We start from the raw sequence: 20,595 nt of genomic DNA on the forward strand, positions 1-20,595 counted from the left end.
GTACAATGTTGTCATCGGTTAGAACCAATAGCATTCTTCGAAGTTCCTTTACCTCTGACTCTGACTTTTGCTTGGCAGTGTGCAGTTCCCTGATGAGTGGGTCCTTGGAGCCAGCATCCCTGTGATAGGCTTCTCCCATTTGGACAAACTGTTTCTTCACTTTCTGGGTTTGCTTCTTTACGTCATTATTCTTTTGCTGCAGTTCTTCCAAGACTTCTGCCACCACTTGTAAAACCTTCTCAGATTCAGTAGCTTCGCTTTCTGCCTTCTCCTTGGCCTCTTGTACATCAGAGGTCTGATTAGTCTGTATCTTTTGCTCAGGTCTCACCTTAACAACTTTTCTTTTGTTTACAGAAGTGATATCTTTCTTCCAGACCGTCCAAGTCTTTACAAACTGTTCACCTGGAGTGCCCAGGTCCCCTTCAACTAATTTGGTATATGTCACCACTTGCGTCCTGCTTTTGTAGAATTGGCTCAGCCTCAGCTCCTGGGCTGCTTGGGCTCGTCCGCACCCTGGAGTGGAGGAGGTAGAATGGACGGCCCCACTACTAACCTGCCATCCATTCCAAAAAAAAACAGGCCCCGATACTTTTAAAGAACGGATCTCCAGCAACTGCTTGCAGGAGACCATATTACACGCCTGGTTTCTTACATCTCCAAGAGCGGGACGTGACCCTCCTCTAGTCCCCTGATGCATAATACCGGAACCTAGGGGCGACGTACAATTCTTCAGACCTGCCACCGGTTGTTGGACCACGCCCTTGCGGTCTCTTCCACAAGCCCTTCTGTTTTACTCGCTGTCTGAACTGGCTCCTAGACCGCACTAGTCTCTGAACCCTCTTTTCAGCAATATGACTCTTTAACTTCCAGAGCTTCACCTTTGCATTTAACTTCTTAGCGGACGTTTGCAATACCACTTTTTCTTCTGACACCACCTTCAGGGGGCACTTCAAGGTTAGCGCCTCTTTCTCAATATTCTCCAACAGGATCTCCTTTTCTTCTACCGGCCGTTGGGCTACACCTTTTGGCTTTTCCCGTATCAGGGTTCTCTTCTCAGCATCCGTCTTGGTGCTAATCCAGTCTAGTACTTCGGTGCGCACGCGCTGGTTACGCCTTTCTGTTGCAACTTTAGGGAACCCCGTCTTCCCCTCAGTAAGCCACTGTTCACCCATCTTTTGTGTCTTCTCCCAGTTGGACACCATCTGAAATCGGTAACCAAGCTCCACACTAATGTCTTCTACTTCCTGCTGAAGACTCACTGTAAACTTCTCAAGTTCATCATAGACATCGGTTTGAAGACAAAACAGCGGATTTATCGCTTCTACCTCTTTTAGGATTTCACCGTCGTGCTCTTCAACCGTGACTCCGCATGCCGGGTGCTCATACCTTTTCTCTTCCATCTCGGATATCATTTTCAGGGTGGGTGTTAAAGTTAACACTTCGGTCCCTTTCATACAGACCTTTTCTTCAGCACGTTCACATTCAGTGACATATCTTGCAGACCTGTTTTTCTCCTCTGTAAGCTGCTGTTCACATGGTTGCTGCGACTTCCTTAGTCTGGACACCAGCTCCTTTTGGAGACCCAGCTTCACAGAAGACTCTTCTAACTCTTGCTGAAGATGTACTTTAACCTTCTCAAGCTTATCCCAGGCAGCTGTCTTCTCTTAACTCCTCTTGTACTTCTCTTTTCTGCTTTTCCACAGAATCCAAACACAAAGCACTCTTCTCCAGTCTATCTTCCAGATCCACCACCTCAGCCTGAAGTGTTGCAATCTGCTCTGATAGGTTTCTCTTAGCTTCTGCATCCTCCTCTACTTGCTTGAGGAGCACATTTTTCTCATCTTGCATAGTCTTCAGGTGTGCACTAAGACCAAGCCTCTGCTGCATCTCTTCTTGCAGTAGCTTCTGGAACTCTTCACTCTGAGCTTCCAGCTTCACCTGCAGCCTGCTCACCTGCTTAGACAATGCTGTCTGCACACTGTCACCTTCAGTTATTTTTATTTGTAGCTCTTGAAGCTGCATCTCTACTGTATTTTTCTGGTATTCATATGCACACTTGTCTTCCAACAACCCCTTCACATTTTGGGTAAGCTGAAGACACTCACTTTTCAACGTTTCTTTCACTTTTTCAAGTTGCTTCAACTGCTTGGATAGTTTCCCCACAACAATAGCATGACTCCGTTCCAGCTCCTAAACTTGGGTTCCATGTACTTCACTTTTCTCATCCAAGCTCATCTGTAGCTGGGACACCAGTCTCTCAAGCAGCACTTTCTGGTTTGCCTTGTCATCCAGTAAGTCTTTCAAGAATTCTGCTTGCTTTTCTGCCTGACTGCACACAGCTTTCTGTATTTCCAGCTCTTCCTTGAGCTGACTTATCTGGCACTCCAAGTCACCATTTTCTTTTGCTAACTGCATTTTCAACTCTGCAACCTGATTCTGCGAACCTGTAGTTTGATTACGTGCATCTGTAGAAGCTCTTTCTAACTCGCAACAAGTCATCTCCAACTCTTGGGTTTTCATTTGCAGTTTCTTACAGACCTGTTCATACTGCACAGATTGGGCCTCCAGACATACTCTGCGATCAGCCTCCTCTCTGGCTACCTCTCTGAGGTCTTTTAAGCTCTGTTCACACTGAACATTCTTCTGTTCCAGCAACACCCGGTGATCAGCTTCCTCCTTAGCCAATCTCTCAAAATGCTCCTTCTCCTTTAAGAGAGCTGCACTCTTTGCTTTCAGATGCTCAACTTCTTGAAGAATACTTTCTTTTTCTTTTAGGAATTTATCTGTCTGCTCCTCTGCTAGGAGACTTTGCCTCTTGGCCTCTTCTCCAAGCAGACACAAGTTAGGTCTTTCTTTCTCAAACTGTGCGTCAAGTCTTTCATTAGCAGTTTGACATGCTTCTTCCATAAACTTTATATACGCTTGCATTGGTGCAAATCCCTCCTGAATTTGAACCAAGCATTCTCTTGCTGTCTCCCCCTGAGTCTCAGGATCTAGACTGACAACCTCACTAGCAACAGCCTTTTTCTTCCTTTCTTTCTTTTTTCCAGATTTAGTACAATCTATCCTTTATCTTTCTGAAGGCATAGTACTACTCACTTCAGCAATTCTAGTACTATACCCCCTATCTTCACTATTCCTTCCCTCTCTCACTAGAGGTATACTTGCACAGGCTCCCACATGGGCGTTGGCTGCACTCATTGCACCCTGTTCACATACTGACTGCATTTGGGAAACATATTGACACATATTAGGCACATAATACCTTCCACCATCCCCCACACATGACCTGCCGGGGCTAACGGACTTTTCTTGCCCCACCCGGTCAGCAACACAGTTCTTAGACCAACTTTCTTTAAATGTCCGTTCACACTGGGCGGCTTCCATGGTGTTATCCTGCACCGAAAACCTTACGTCATGCAGAAATGTCCATCCTTTGCTGTCAGTTCTTTGCAGTCCAGGCTGCCTGAAACCCCAGCAGGGCTTTAGGTGGCCTCCAGCAACCGCCGCCATTTTACTACTCAGTCCAGACTAAACAAAATAACGCAGTCCATTCACCAACCTGCCTTGTCTGAGGTCCTCTGTTAGCTTGCAAGGCAACTGCAGCTTTGGCCTCCTGGCCCTTTGGACGCTGCACACCGCACAGCCGTACACCCGGCCTCCTGGCCCTTTAAACCGCAGACTCGGCCTCCTGGCCCTTTAAACCGCAGACTCGGCCTCCTGGCCCTTTAAACCGCAGACTCGGCCTCCTGGCCCTTTAAACCGCAGACTCGGCCTCCTGGCCCTTTAAACCGCAGACTCGGCCTCCTGGCCCTTTAAACCGCAGACTAGGCCTCCTGGCCCTTTAAACCGCAGATTAGGCCTCCTGGCCCTATATGCGCCACTCTCGATCATGCCCGCATACTCCACCATATGTGGCAAGGGGGGTACTCTTGCCTCCGGGATTGCTGATTTCTTGACCGGAATGGCCACCACACGTGCAGAAACACTTCATAAAACATGGTTTCTCTTTAGGACTGGCGCCTGCCAGCATTTATTCACAGCATAAACAAAATAGCGGACACAGAGTCCCAATATGCACTCCTTTATAGAATAATTCACTGGAAAGGACCCACTAGAAAATATAATTGTTTTACAATTAAAAAATAACTTATTTATCCTATTTAAAATAGACAGACATATATGACAACCAAAAATTTAATAATACCTCCGTTATCAGTACTGTATTCGCAATAAATGACAGTTATTTTGATACTTGTTATTGCTTATGTGGAGGTATGCGCATATGATCGGGATCACCCTGAAAATGGTCTGTTACCCAGAGATCCAAAGGTCACAAAATAAACAGTTGGCCCAGATACGGCCTTAACTGTATAAAGGATTAGACCATGGATCTCGTGTGATTATTCTACTCCTTTAGTGCAGTTTATTATAATTTATTGAAACTGATACACATATAGTTAAACTGCACTAAAGGAGTGGAATAATCACACGAGATCCATGGTCTAATCCTTTATACAGTTAAGGCCGTATCTGGGCCAACTGTTTATTTTGTGACCTTTGGATCTCTGGGTAACAGACCATTTTCAGGGTGATCCCGATCATATGCGCATACCTCCACATAAGCAATAACAAGTATCAAAATAACTGTCATTTATTGCGAATACAGTACTGATAACGGAGGTATTATTACATTTTTTGTTGTCATATATGTCTGTCTATTTTAAATAGGATGAATAAAAGTTATTTTTTAATTGTAAAACAATTATATTTTCTAGTGGGTCCTTTCCAGTGAATTAATTTACATTAAACGAGAACCCTACTGTCTCAGTGAATAAATAAGCATAAAATGACAGTTTTTTTGGCGGGAGGAGTGGACACTTCTCCCTGGCTAGTAGAGGCCAACACGGTCTTTTCTAACGATAATCTTGAACAAAGTAATTCTTGTATCTCGGCCAATCAAGCCTTTAAACGTCTAACTACAATCTATAAAGACTTCACCCGCTCCTGGTGGGAGGTCCAGGGCCTCACCAAATACTTGGAGCATAAAATCATTCCACGCGGATTACGCATCCCAATATTACCACCTCCCAAATTACGTACTGCACTTTTTATGCAGAAATGGGAAAGTGAAGCATCAGACTGTTCCTTCCGGTTGATGCGTCTACTCCTTGAAGAAGAAAAAACTATTCATGAGCACAATAAAAAAGCATTAGAAGAGGCAATTAAAGAGACTAACAATTTCGCTAAAGAAGCTGACTCTGATAAAAAAGAAAGAATTTAAAACACACAATTGACAAATATACAAATTACCTCAAGGAGACAAAACATCATCAATTCAACCGTGACTCCAGGGATTTCTCAGAGAATAAGGTCTACGATTTCAGATCGCAAACCGAATCAGAAGTCAGTACCTCTGAGAGTGAATCTGGAAACGAATCCACACGCAAGGGACAGCATTTTGAAAAACGAGGGAAGAAAAATTTCATGCAAGGAAAATCCAGAGGAAGGGGTAGAGGCCGCAATCCAGTAGGAGATCGTTTTTTAGGCCCTATGTCCACGTACCTACTGCGGGAACGCAGAGGACCACCGGTATAAGTACAAGTAACACTGATAGGACCAACTATTTGTCTGACAAAGGAACCCCTCAAGAGAATAGCCGTGACCCACAAAATTCGGAGAAAGATCTCAGTATCATCAATCTATCTCTAAAAAAACATTATCAAGAGAGGAAATAACAGTTCTTCAAAAAGGCTTGTCTTTTGTACCTACACACCAATTCAATCTCTTTACGTGGGAGAAAGACTTGGCTCTATTTCTTAGGAAACTTCGCTGGCGTAAATATTTCGCCATACAAGAAAAGAAAAAAACGATGGAGCTAAATTTGGATCCAGGTGACACTGCGGCCCTCCAAGACCTAGAACAACTCTCTCAGGAAGCCCAGAGACCAGCGGGCGAGGGTCCATTCACTAACCTAAGAAATAAGAGCACAAGTATGCCTCCAGTCGGGGACAATCCCCACATCGACATCTTCGAAATTCTAGTAAAACAAGAATTGCAAACTCTGGCCAGAGAAAAATGCTTTCATCATCAAAATCTCACAGCAGCCGAGAAGAAAGCTCTAATCTCCCTTGAACAAGATCAAAGCATCATTGTAAAACCATCAGATAAAGGGGGAAATATTGTGATCATGGAGAACGCAATGTATCAAGAAATGTGTCTACAACTCCTCAAAGACACCTCAAGTTATAGGAGACTACCCAGAGACCCTACCGATGCTTTTCTGGTAGATTTGAGAAAGATTTTGATAAAAGCACTGGAAGATCGTTTGATTGATAAGAAAGAATTTGAATTTCCCAATCCAACCCACCCACAGGTGGCGACATTTTATGCCATACCAAAAATTCATAAGGGTGTGTCCCCCCTTAAAGGCCGCCCCATAGTCTCGGGGATCGGTAGTATCACACAGAACTCTAGCCTTTATGTTGATAAGGTCCTCCGAAATTTTGTGGAGTCTTTACCATCCTATGTCCAAGACACGACAGACGTCCTGAGAAAATTGGAAGGAATACAGGTCTCTGAATCCGTTTATTTGGCTAGTTTAGACGTGGAAGCCCTGTATACATCTATTCCTCATTCAGGTGCTTTAAAAGCAATACAATACTTTCTCAACCAGAAAGGAAGACATTTTGACCAACATAATGAATTCATTCTGGAGCTTTTACGTTTCATACTTGAACATAACTACTTTCTATTCAATGACAAATTCTCCCACCAGCTCAGGGGTACCGCGATGGGGAGCCCTTGTGCCCCCACCTACGCTAACCTGTACCTGGGCTGGTGGGAGGAAAAATTTGTCTTCTGTGAGTCCAATACTCAGTGGACCTCTATGGTAGAAATTTGGCTCAGATACATCGATGATGTTCTGATTCTGTGGTCAGGTGAGATCGACTCCTTCAAAAACTTTGTGAGCCATCTTAACAAGAACGACCTCGGATTGAATTTCACCTTTGAGATTAACCTCCAATCCATCACATTCTTAGACCTACGAATTTCTAAAACCTCTTAGGGATTTCTAGAAACCACTATCTATAGAAAACCCACGGCCACGAATAGTTTATTACATTATCAGAGTCATCATCCGTGGGCCCTCAAAAAAGGCATCCCGAAAGGGCAGTTCTTGAGAGCAAAAAGAAACTGCTCAGAAAAATCTGAATATGAGGCAAGAGCCACAGATATGGCAGAAAGGTTTAGGAAACGAGGTTACCCGGACGAGGTTATCAGGGAAGCTCAGACAGCAGCATCAGGTAAAACAAGAATGGACCTTCTGACAAGAACAAATAATAAAAAACAAGATGAGGGCGTGATAAGACTGGTAGCTACCTACGACGATAAGTCAAGTAGAGTCAGAGGAATCATCCAAAAATATTGGAATATCCTCAGACGGGACACGGATCTCGTTGATTGTCTATCAGAGAAACCCTCGATAACCTACCGTAGGGGGAGAAGCCTAAAAGACAGACTGGTGCATAGCCATTACGTGTCTCCACCAGATACACGTAATTGGTTAAATAGTCACCTGATCTTCGGCTCGTACCGATGCTCCGGCTGCAGAGCATGCCCTTACATGGAAAGAACTAATTCCTTTACCAGTTCGGCAACTGGGGACACGTATGCCATAAGAAGTTTCATAAACTGTAGAACTACTTATGTAGTATACCTGGCTACATGCTCCTGTCCCAGGGATTATGTTGGAAAGACGACCCAACAATTGAGAAGAAGGATCCTGTCACACATTGGTAACATCTGCCGCGGTGAGAGTACCAGTTTGGCTAACCATATACGTGACGTGCATGGGAATGACCCCCGCACGGTAACATTCAAAGGTATTGAAGCCCTAAGACCCACAGCACGCAGGGGCCATTTAGATCGCAAACTCTTACAGAAAGAATCACAATGGATTCACCGCCTCAATTCGGTAGCTCCAAATGGTTTAAACGAATGTCTGTCGTTTGTCCCCTTTATCTGAGGTCATCACAACTTACAAGCTTTACAGGAATACCTGCACCCTTTACAAAAAGATACTAATAAGTACACCGATTAAGTCCTCAGTAAGTGTTAGAATCAAATAAACAATAAAACAGAATAACGATACCGGTATCAACAAGATACTAAGATACTTACCTGCATCGTCGGTTACCAAGATATCCTCTTATTTATCCCTTATTATGCACTACCCAAATAACGTATAGTGCCAAATCTCATGAAAAATATCAAGGGACAATAAATACACTTGTCAGCTATAGGGATTTCTTTAATTAGATTTCATATTGATGCCAAGTGAAAACGGAACAGGTTATCACACAGAGAGATACCTTCTCCCCTGTTTAGTTGTGCAGCGCTCTAATACATCGGGCGCAGGCGCAGAGCACAGCGGGATAAGACTTGTTCCTTTTACAAGCGCCGCGCTCTTGCACGATGTGCGCATGCGCGGACTCGGCGGCACGTACCGTTATCTGGCGTTATTTACATCCACTATTAACGGTCACATGACCGGAGTCCCCAGAAACGCCCCTTGATGACTCACATGGCAACGATTGTTGGAGGGCAGTACAAGCCCTCAGCAGAAGAGGCGGTGCCAATTGTATTTAAACTCTGGCAGTCCTGCACATACCAGGTCTGCCAGAATATCATGAGACACAGATCTCAGCGGTTGTCTTGTTGAATGGGTGCGTGTGTGTGTGAACATTTGGAGTGGGTAACATCAGGCCAAACACTCCAAACGTCTCCATAGGCATGAATCAGTTTAGGAGGTTAGCTGATTTTCAATGAGCAATGTTATCTAGCTCATTCAGCTACCTCAGCTGATTCATAGCGCTTGAATAATCTCACTGAGTTATATAGTGGTTAGCTGACTTTCAATGAGCAATGTTATTTAGCTCACTCAGCTACCCCAGCTGGTTCATAGCACTTGAATATTCTTATTGAGCTATATAGTGGCTAGCTGATGATCAAGCTCATTCAGCTACCCCAGCTGATCCACAACGCCTGAACAATCTCATTGAGCTATATAGTGGCTAGCTGACTTCCTAATGAGCAATGTTATCCAGCTCATCCAGCTACCTCAGCTCTTCCATAGCGTTGGAATAACCTTATAGAACTATATGGTGGAAATATCTATACCTATCTATAACTGCCTTCTTAGTGGCAAACACAACACGCATGACAGTACCGCAATGCACTACATGTCTCTATGATTGCGCCCTAAATTTATCAGACGTCATCATAGACTTAATTGTCCATTTGCATCTGAGCAAATATCCATCCTATCAGTAATATAGCCTCTAGTGTGGCAATGAAAGTGGGCTATAAAGCTGAACTGCTAGGAAAATCAATTGCTCTATATCGTAATTTGAGCACCCTCTTGCGATTTTGTAAACACCCAACTTTACTTTCCTGAGTGGATAATATTAAAACATGATACTCTGATCCTGATGAATCGGCTAAATAACTAGGAGCCGAGGAAACGCGTCGATCGTTTGAACAAATAGCAGGCTCATTAATTGCAATAATCATCAATTATTGCGCCCTAGAAATGCAATATTTTCCCAAAGATCCACGGTTTTTTGTGAATAACTATTAGAGATGAGCGAGCACCAAAATGCTTGGGTGCTCGTTACTCGAGACGAATTTTCGCGATGCTCGAGGGTTCGTTTCGAATAACGAACCCCATTGAAGTCAATGGGCGACCCGAGCATTTTTGTATATCGCCGATGCTCGCTAAGGTTTTCATTTGTGAAAATCTGGGCAATTCAAGAAAGTGATGGGAACGACACAGCAACGGATAGGACAGGCGAGGGGCTACATGTTAGGCTGCATCTCAAGTTCACAGGTCCCACTATTAAGCCACAATAGCGGCAAGAGTGGGCCCCCCCCCCAACAACTTTTACAACTGAAAAGCCCTCATTAGCAATGCATACCTTAGCTAAGCACCACACTACCTCCAACAAAGCACAATCACTGCATGCATGACACTCCGCTGCCACCTCTCCTGTGTTACATGCTGCCCAAACCCCCCCCCCACGACCCAGTGTCCACAGCGCACACCAAACTGTCCCTGCCCAGCCTTCAGCTGCCCTCATGCCACGCCACCCTCATGTCTATTTATAAGTGCGTCTGCCATGAGGAGGAACCGCAGGAACACACTGCAGAGGGTTGGCACGGCTAGGCAGCGACCCTCTTTAAAAGGGGCGGGGCGATAGTCCACAATGCTGTACAGAAGCAATGAGAAATGCAATCCTGTGCCACCTCCATCTGGAGCTGCACACGTGGGCATAGCAATGGGGAACCTATGTGCCACACACTATTCATTCTGTCAAGGTGTCTGCATGCACCAGTCAGACCGTGGTTTTTTATAAATAGTCACAGGCAGGTACAACTCCGCAATGGGAATTCCGTGCGCACCCACAGCATGGGTGGCTCCCTGGAACCCACCGGCTGTAGATTAATATATCCCATTGCATTGCCCATCACAGCTGAGGTAAGAATGTCATGTTTAATGCAGGTGGGCTTCGGCCCACACTGCATGTCCCAGTCAGACCGGGGTTCTTTAGAAGTGGACAGATGCATTTACAACTCCCTGTGGACCCACAGCATGGGTGGGTGCCAGGAAGCCACCGGCGGTACATTAATATATCCCATTGCATTGCCCATCACAGCTGATGTAAGAATGTCATGTTTAATGCAGGTGGGCTTCGGCCCACACTGCATGCCCCAGTCAGACCGGGGTTCTTTAGAAGTGGACAGCTGCATTTACAACTCCCTGTGGACCCACAGCATGGGTGGGTGCCAGGAAGTCACCGGCGGTACATTAATATATCCCATTGCATTGCCCATCACAGCTGATGTAAGAATGTCATGTTTAATGCAGGTGGGCTTCGGCCCACACTGCATGCCCCAGTCAGGCTGGGGTTCTTTAGAAGTAGACACGTGCAGTTACAACTCCCTGTGGACCCACAGCATGGGTGGCTCCCTGGAACCCACCGGCTGTAGATTAATATATCCCATTGCATTGCCCATCACAGCTGAGGTAAGAATGTCATGTTTAATGCAGGTGGGCTTCGGCCCACACTGCATGCCCCAGTCAGACCGGGGTTCTTTAGAAGTGGACAGATCCATTTACAACTCCCTGTGGACCCACAGCATGGGTGGGTGCCAGGAAGCCACCGGCGGTACATTAATATATCCCATTGCAGTGCCCAACACAGCTGATGTAACATCGGCTTTAATGCAGGTGGGCAAAAAATTAATTGGATTACACTGTAGGCGATGGCCCACAAAAATTGGTGTACCAACAGTACTAATGTACCTGAGAAAAATTGCCCATGCCCAACCGAGAGGGCAGGTGAAACCCATTAATCGCTTTGGTTAATGTGGCTTAATTGGTAACTAGGCCTGGAGGCAGCCCAGTAAAAATGAAAATTGGTTGAGGTGAAAGTTTCAACGCTTTAATGAGCATTGAAACGTATAAAAATTGTTTAGAAAAATTATATGACTGAGCCTTGTGGGCCTAAGAAAAATTGCCCGTTCGGCGTGATTATGTGAGGTTTCAGGAGGAGGAGCAGGCGGAGGAGGAGGAATATTATACACAGATAGATGAAGCAAAAAGGTCCCTGTTTTTGATGGGGATAGAGAACGATGCTTCCATCCGCGGGTGCAGCCTACGTATTGCTTAGGTTTCGCTGCTGTCCGCTGGTGGAGAAGAGAAGTCTGGGGAAATCCAGGCTTTGTTCATCTTGATGAGTGTAAGCCTGTCGGCACTGTCGGTTGACAGCCGGGTACGCTTATCTGTGATGATTCCCCCAGCCGCACTAAACACCCTCTCTGACAAGACGCTAGCCGCAGGACAAGCAAGCACCTCTAGGGCATACAGCGCGAGTTCAGGCCACGTGTCCAGCTTCGACACCCAGTAGTTGTAGGGGGCAGAGGCGTCACGGAGGACGGTCGTGCAATCGGCTACGTACTCCCTGACCATCCTTTTACAGTGCTCCCGCTGACTCAGCCGTGACTGGGGAGTGGTGACACAGTCTTGCTGGGGAGCCATAAAGCTGTCAAGGGCCTTAAAAAGTGTTGCCCTGCCTGTGCTGTACATGCTGCCTGATCTCCGCGCCTCCCCTGCTACCTGGTCCTCGGAACTGTGCCTTCGGCCACCAGCGCTGTCGCCAGGGTCCTGTGGTATAGCAACACTCTCGAACCCCTTTTCTCTTCGGGTATGAGAGTGGAAAGGTTCTCCTTATACCGTGGGTCAAGCAGTGTGTACACCCAGTAATCCGTAGTGGCCAGAATGCGTGTAACTCGAGGGTCACGAGAATGGCATCCTAACATGAAGTCAGCCATGTGTGCCAGGGTACCTGTACGCAACACATGGCTGTCCTCACTAGGAAGATCACTTTCAGGATCCTCCTCATCCTCCTCCTCCTCAGGCCATACACGCTGAAAGGATGACAGGCAAGCAGCATGTGTACCCTCAGCAGTGGGCCAAGCTGTCTCTTCCCCCTCCTCCTCATCTTCCTCCTCCTCCTCCTCCTCACCGCGCTTCTCAAGAGGCATAGCAGAGGAATGGTGACGCTAATGATTGCAGCATCGCCGCTCACCACCTGGGTAGACTCCTCAAACTTTCCAAGGACCTGGCAGATGTCTGCCAACCAGGCCCACTCTTCTGAAAAGAATTGAGGAGGCTGACTCCCACTGCGCCGCCCATGTTGGAGTTGGTATTCCACTATAGCTCTACGCTGCTCATAGAGCCTGGCCAACATGTGGAGCGTAGAGTTCCACCGTGTGGGCACGTCGCACAGCAGTCGGTGCACTGGCAGATTAAACCGATGTTGCAGGGTGCGCAGGGTGGCAGCGTCCGTGTGGGACTTGCGGAAATGTGCGCAGAGCCGGCGCACCTTTCTGAGCAGGTCTGACAAGCGTGGGTAGCTTTTCAGAAAGCGCCGAACCACCAAATTAAAGACGTGGGCCAGGCATGGCACGTGCGTGAGGCTGCCGAGCTGCAGAGCCGCCACCAGGTTACGGCCGTTGTCACACACGACCATGCCCGGTTGGAGGCTCAGCGGCGCAAGCCAGCGGTCGGTCTGCTCTGTCAGACCCTGCAGCAGTTCGTGGGCCGTGTGCCTCTTATCTCCTCAGCTGAGTAGTTTCCGCACGGCCTGCTGACGCTTGCCCACCGCTGTGCTGCCACGCCGCGCGACACCGACTGCTGCCGACGTGCTGCTGCTGCTGACAAATCTTGATTGCGAGACAGAGGTTGCGTTGGAGGAGGAGGAGGAGGGTGGTTTAGTGGAGGAAGCATACACCGCCGCAGATACCAGCACCGATCTGGGGCCCGCAATTCTGGGGGTGGGTAGGACGTGAGCGGTCCCAGGCTCTGACTCTGTCCCAGCCTCCACTAAATTCACCCAATGTGCCGTCAGGGAGATATAGTGGCCCTGCCCGCCTGTGCTTGTCCACGTGTCCGTTGTTAAGTGGACCTTGGCAGTAACTGCGTTGGTGAGGGCGCGTACAATGTTGCGGGAAACGTGGTCGTGCAGGGCTGGGACGGCACATCGGGAAAAATAGTGGCGACTGGGAACTGAGTAGCGCAAGGCCGCCGCCGCCATCATACTTTTGAAGGACTCCGTTTCCACAAACCTATACGGCAGCATCTCCAGGCTGATAAATTTGGCTATGTGCACGTTTAACGCTTGAGCATGCGGGTGCGTGGCGGCGTACTTGCGCTTGCGCTCAAACACTTGCGCTAGCGACGGCTGGACGTTGCGCTGAGAGACATTGGTGGATGGGGCCGAGGACAGCGGAGGTGAGGGTGTGGGTGCAGGCCTGGAGACGGTAGTGCCTGTGTCCTCAGAGCGGGGTTGGATCTCAGTGGCAGGTTGGGGCACAGGGGGAGAGGCAGCGGTGCAAACCGGAGGCGGTAAACGGCCTTCGTCCCACCTTGTGGGGTGCTTGGCCATCATATGCCTGCGCATGCTGGTGGTGGTGAGGCTGGTGGTGGCTCCTCGGCTGATCTTGGCGCGACAAAGGTTGCACACCACTGTTCGTCGGTCGTCTGCACTCTCAGTGAAAAACTGCCAGACCTTTGAGCACCTCGGCCTCTGCAGGGTGGCATGGCGCGAGGGGGCGCTTTGGGAAACAGTTGGTGGATTATTCGGTCTGGCCCTGCCTCTACCCCTAGACACCGCACTGCCTCTTGTAACCTGCCCTGCTTCTGCCCTTGCCTCCCCCTCTGAAGACCTGTCCTCAGTAGGCGTAGCAAACCAGGTGGGGTCAGTCAGCTCATTGTCCTGCTGCTCTTCCTCCGAATCCTCTGTGCGCTCCTCTCTCGGACTTTCTGCCCTTACTACTACCTCACTGATAGACAACTGTGTCTCATCGTCATCGTCCTCCTCACCCACTGAAAGGTCTTGAGACAGTTGCCGGAAGTCCCCAGCCTCATCCCCCGGACCCCAGGAACTTTCCAATGGTTGGGCATCAGTCACGATAAACTCCTCTGGTGGGAGAGGAACCACTGCTGCCCAATCTAAGCAGGGGCCCGAGAACAGTTCCTGGGAGTCTGCCTGCTCCTCAGAATGTCTCATTTTCATGGAGCGAGGAGGCTGGGAGGAAGGAGGAGCAGCAGCCAGAGGATTCTGAGTTGCAGCAGTGGATGGCGCATAACTGTGGGTGGACGATAGATTACTGGAAGCACTTTCTGCCATCCACGACAGGACCTGCTCACACTGCTCATTTTCTAATAAAGGTCTACCGCGTGGACCCATTAATTGTGCGATGAATGTGGGGACGCCAGAAACGTGCCTCTCTCCTAATCCCGCAGCAGTCGGCTGCGAAACACCTGGATCAGGAGCTCGGCCTGTGCCCACACCCTGACTTGGGCCTCCGCGTCCTCGGCCGCGTCCACGTCCTCTAGGCCTACCCCTACCCCTCAGCATGCTGTATTACCAGTAATGCAGAAACAGTACGCTGTAATTAAATGTGCCACTTATATTGGCCTGTGGTTGGAGGCTGACTTCGCTTACGGAACGCCAGGAAATTATTTGGCGCAAGCCTGCTGTAACACTTAGCTGGCTGCGTATGATTTTGTTGTAGAACTACTACACCCAGCACACACAGACCCAGAACACTGAGCACAGTGACAGGCAGGCCAAATAGATTTTTTGTCCAATATTTTTTAGAAAAGGCTCACTGCCTATATTCAATCAATAATATGTCTTCTGTCCCTGCCTAACCACCACTTCTGTCCCTAGGGTATGTAACAGAACTGCAGAGTGTTGCACTGTTAACTGCAACACAGCGGTGATTTCAGAGCCCAGACAGAGCCAGGAAATTATTTGGTGCAAGTCTGCTGTAACACTTAGCTGGCTGCGTATGATTTTGTTGTAGAACTACTACACCCAGCACACACAGACCCAGAACACTGAGCACAGTGACAGGCAGGCCAAATAGATTTTTTGCCCAATATTTTTTAGAAAACGCCCACTGCCTATATTCAATCAATAATATATGTCTTCTGTCCCTGCCTCCACACTTCTGTCCCTGGACTGTGTCACAGAACTGCAGAGTGTTGCACTGTTAACTGCAACACAGCGGTGATTTCAGAGCCCAGACAGAGCCAGGAAATAATTTGGCGCAAGCCTGCTGTAACACTTAGCTGACTGCGAATGATTTTGTAGAACTACTACACCCAGCACACACAGACCCAGAACACTGAGCACAGTGACAGGCAGGCCAAATAGATTTTTTGCCCAATATTTTTTAGAAAAGGCCCACTGCCTATATTCAATCAATAATATGTCTTCTGTCCCTGCCTCCACACTTCTGTCCCTGGAGTATTACTGCAGGGCGCAATGCTCTGCACGGCCGATATACCAAAAAAAAAAAAAAGTGCAACACTGCAAAAAGCAGCCTCCACACTACTGCACACGGTTAGATGTGGCCCTAAGAAGGACCGTTGGGGTTCTTGAAGCCTACAATAACTCCTAACACTCTCCCTATAGCAGCTCCAACACGATAGCACTTTCCCTCAGCTATGTCAGAATGCATCTGTGGCGAGCCGCGGGAGGGGCCGATTTTTATACTCGGGTGACACCTGATCTCGCCAGCCACTCACTGCAGGGGGGTGGTATAGGGCTTGAACGTCGTAGGGGGAAGTTGTAATGCCTTCCCTGTCTTTCAATTGGCCAGAAAAGCGTGCTAACGTCTCAGAGATGAAAGTGAAAGTAACCCGAACATCGCGTGGTACTCGTTACGAGTAACGAGCATCTCGAACACGCTAATACTCGAACGAGTATCAAGCTCGGACGAGTACGTTCGCTCATCTCTAATAACTATATGTGTATCAGTTTCAATAAATTATAATAAACTGCACTAAAGGAGTGGAATAATCACACGAGATCCATGGTCTAATCCTTTATACAGTTAAGGCCGTATCTGGGCCAACTGTTTATTTTGTGACCTTTGGATCTCTGGGTAACAGACCATTTTCAGGGTGATCCCGATCATATGCGCATACCTCCACATAAGCAATAACAAGTATCAAAATAACTGTCATTTATTGCGAATACAGTACTGATAACGGAGGTATTATTAAATTTTTGGTTGTCATATATGTCTGTCTATTTTAAATAGGATAAATAAAAGTTATTTTTTAATTGTAAAACAATTATATTTTCTAGTGGGTCCTTTCCAGTGAATTAATTTACATTAAACGAGAACCCTACTGTCTCAGTGAATAAACCTTTATAGAATAAAGTCCATAAGTCCATATAAGCACACCCCACCCGGGTGTTGAGTTTAGGAGCGTCACCCTGTTAACCTCTAGCCTTTTCAGGCCACCAGCCTGCAGCACCTCACTGACTCACTGACTGACCCGCTGACTGACTGACTGACTCACTGACTGACTCACTGACTGACTCACTGACTCACTGACTCACTGACTCACTCACTCACTGACTCACTCACTCACTGACTCACTGACTCACTGACTGACTGACTGACTGACTCACTGCCTGACTGACTCACTGACTGACTGACTCACTCACTGACTCACTCACTCACTGACTCACTGACTGACTGACTGACTCACTGACTCACTCACTGACTCACTCACTGACTCACTCACTCAGTCACTGACTGACTCACTGACTCACTCAGTCACTGACTCACTGACTGACTGACTGACTCACTCACTCACTGACTCACTCACTCAATGACTCACTCACTCACTCGCTACTAATTCTCCAACTTCCCGATGTCATAGAAACATGAAATTTGGCACGAGCATAGATTATGTCCAAAATAGGAAAAGTAAAGGGGTCCCAACTTGATTATTTAATTCTAGTCCAAAAAAACTAGTGTCCAAATTTTACATACGGAATCTAATTCTCTCACTTTCCGATGTCCTAGAAACTTGAAATTTGGCACGAGCTTTGATTATGTCATAAATAGGAAAAGCTAATGGGTCCCAACTCGATTATTCAATTCTCTCACTTCCTGATGTCATTTTATATAAAGGAAACGTTGCATGGTTACCTCCACGTGATGTTTCCTGGGTAATGCAAAGAACCATGCAAAATGGTGAACATATTTTTTTCCTCAGGTTCTCCAAAGTAACCACAACTTCATAAGACTTTCCATGTGAACACCAGATAAACACCAGTACCAAATTAACTTGGGCAAAACCGGGTATAGCAGCTAGTATATTATAAAATTATGAAAGCCCTGACTGAGTGACTGACTCGCCTCTAATTCTCTAACTTTCCAAAGTCGTACAAACATGACGTTTGGCAGGAGCCTTTTTTAGGTTCTAAACAGGAAAAGTAAAGGGGTCACAACTCGGAAGATCAATGGTAAGTGCAAACATATTAGCATCCCTATGTAATGTAGCAAATTAAATTCTCTAACTTCCCGATGTCATACAAACATGAAATTTGGCACGAGCATTCTTTAGGTGCTAAATAGGAAAAGTAAAGGGGTCACAACTAGAGATGAGCGAACACCAAAATGTTCGGGTGTTCGTTATTCGGAACGAACTTCCCGCGATGTTCGAGGGTTCGTTTCGAACAACGAACCCCATTGAAGTCAATGGGCGACCAGAACATTTTTGTATTTCGCCGATGCTCGCTAAGGTTTTCATGTGTGAAAATCTGGGCAATTCAAGAAAGTGATGGGAACGACACAGCAACGGATAGGGCAGGCGAGGGGCTACATGTTGGGCTGCATCTCAAGTTCACAGGTCCCACTATTAAGCCACAATAGCGGCAAGAGTGGGCCCCCCCCTCCTAACAACTTTTACTTCTGAAAAGCCCTCATTAGCAATGCATACCTTAGCTAAGCACCACACTACCTCCAACAAAGCACAATCACTGCCTGCATGACACTCCACTGCCACTTCTCCTGGGTTACATGCTGCCCAACCCCCCCACCACCACCACAGCGCACACCAAAGTGTCCCTGCGCAGCCTTCAGCTGCCCTCATGCCACACCACCCTCATGTCTATTTATAAGTGCGTCTGCCATGAGGAGGAACCGCAGGCACACACTGCAGAGGGTTGGCACGGCTAGGCAGCGACCCTCTTTAAAAGGGGCGGGGCGATAGCCCACAATGCTGTACAGAAGCAATGAGAAATAGAATCCTGTGCCACCGCCATCAGGAGCTGCACACGTGGGCATAGCAATGGGGAACCTATGTGCCACACACTATTCATTCTGTCAAGGTGTCTGCATGCCCCAGTTAGACCGGGCTTTTTAATTCATAGACACAGGCAGGTACAACTCCCTATTGTGAAGTCCCTGTCGACCGACAGCATGGGTGGCTCCCTGGAACCCACCGGCGGTACACAAAAATATCCCATTGCATTGCCCAACACAGCTGAGGTAGTAATGTCGTGCGTAATAGAGGTGGGCTTCGGCCCACACTGCATGCCCCAGTCTGACTGGGGTTCTTTAGAAGTGGACACATGTAGGTTACACTCCCTGTGGACCCACTGCCTGGGTGGGTGCCAGGAAGCCACCGGCGGTACATAGAAATATCCCATTGCATTGCCCAACACAGCTGAGGTAGTAATGTCGTGCGTAATACAGGTGGGCTTCGGCCCACACTGCATGCCCCAGTCAGACTGGGGTTCTTTACAAGTGGACACATGTAGGTTACACTCCGTGTGCACCTACAGCATGGGTGGCTCCCTGGAACCCACCGGCGGTACATAGAAATATCCCATTGCATTGCCCAACACAGCTGAGGTAGTAATGTCGTGCGTAATACAGGTGGGCTTCGGCCCACACTGCATGCCCCAGTCAGACTGGGGTTCTTTACAAGTGGACACATGTAGGTTACACTCCCTGTGGACCCACTGCCTGGGTGGGTGCCAGGAAGCCACCGGCGGTACATAGAAATATCCCATTGCATTGCCCAACACAGCTGAGGTAGTAATGTCGTGCGTAATACAGGTGGGCTTTGGCCCACACTGCATGCCCCAGTCAGACTGGGGTTCTTTACAAGTGGACACATGTAGGTTACACTCCCTGTGGACCCACTGCCTGGGTGGGTGCCAGGAAGCCACCGGCGGTACATAGAAATATCCCATTGCATTGCCCAACACAGCTGAGGTAGTAATGTCGTGCTTAATGCAGGTGGGCTAAAAATTTATTTGATTACACTGTAGGCGAGGGCCCACAAAAATTGCTGTATCAACAGTACTAATGTACATCCCAAAAATTGGCCATGGCCAGCCAAGAGGGCAGGTGAAACCCATTAATTGCTTTGGTTAATGTGGCTTAAGTGGTAACTAGGCCTGGAGGCAGCCCAGTGTAACGAAAAATTGGTTCAAGTTACAGTTCCAACGCTTTTAAGAGCATTGAAACTTTTAAAAATTGTTTAGAAAAATTATTTGAGTGAGCCTTGTGGCCCTAAGAAAAATTGCCCGTTCAGCGTGATTACGTGAGGTTTCAGGAGGAGTAGCAGGAGGAGGAGGAGGAGGAATATTAGACACAGATTGATGAAGCAGAAATGTCCCCGTTTTGGATGGTGAGAGAGAACGTAGCTTCCATCCGCGGGTGCAGCCTACGTATTGCTTACGTATCGCTGCTGTCCGCTGGTGGAGAACAGAAGTCTGGGGAAATCCAGCCTTTGTTCATCTTGATGAGTGTTAGCCTGTCGGCACTGTGGGTTGACAAGCGGCTACGCTTATCTGTGATGATTCCCCCAGCCGCACTAAACACCCTCTCCGACAAGACGCTAGCCGCAGGACAAGCAAGCACCTCCAGGGCATACAGCGCTAGTTCAGGCCACGTGTCCAGCTTCGACACCCAGTAGTTGTAGGGGGCAGAGGCGTCACCGAGGATGGTCGTGCGATCGGCTACGTACTCCCTCACCATCCTTTTACAGTGCTCCCGCCGACTCAGCCTTGACTGGGGAGCGGTGACACAGTCTTGGTGGGGAGCCATAAAGCTGGCCAGGCCCTTAAAGACTGTTGCACTGCCTGGGATGTACATGCTGCTCGATCTCCGCACCTCCCCTGCTACCTTGCCCTCGGAACTGCG

The 20,595-nt window shown here is 47.8% G+C and overlaps 1 protein-coding gene across 1 annotated transcript in view; it reads right to left on the reverse strand.

Moving 5' to 3' along the window:
* The window catches only part of LOC136577984 (uncharacterized), a 1,034,970-nt gene that overhangs the window by 342,153 nt on the left and 672,222 nt on the right, over positions 1–20,595 (reverse strand). The window lies entirely within an intron of this gene.

The sequence above is a fragment of the Eleutherodactylus coqui genome, chromosome 8, assembly GCF_035609145.1.
Source record: "Eleutherodactylus coqui strain aEleCoq1 chromosome 8, aEleCoq1.hap1, whole genome shotgun sequence".
Lineage (NCBI taxonomy): Eukaryota > Metazoa > Chordata > Amphibia > Anura > Eleutherodactylidae > Eleutherodactylus > Eleutherodactylus coqui.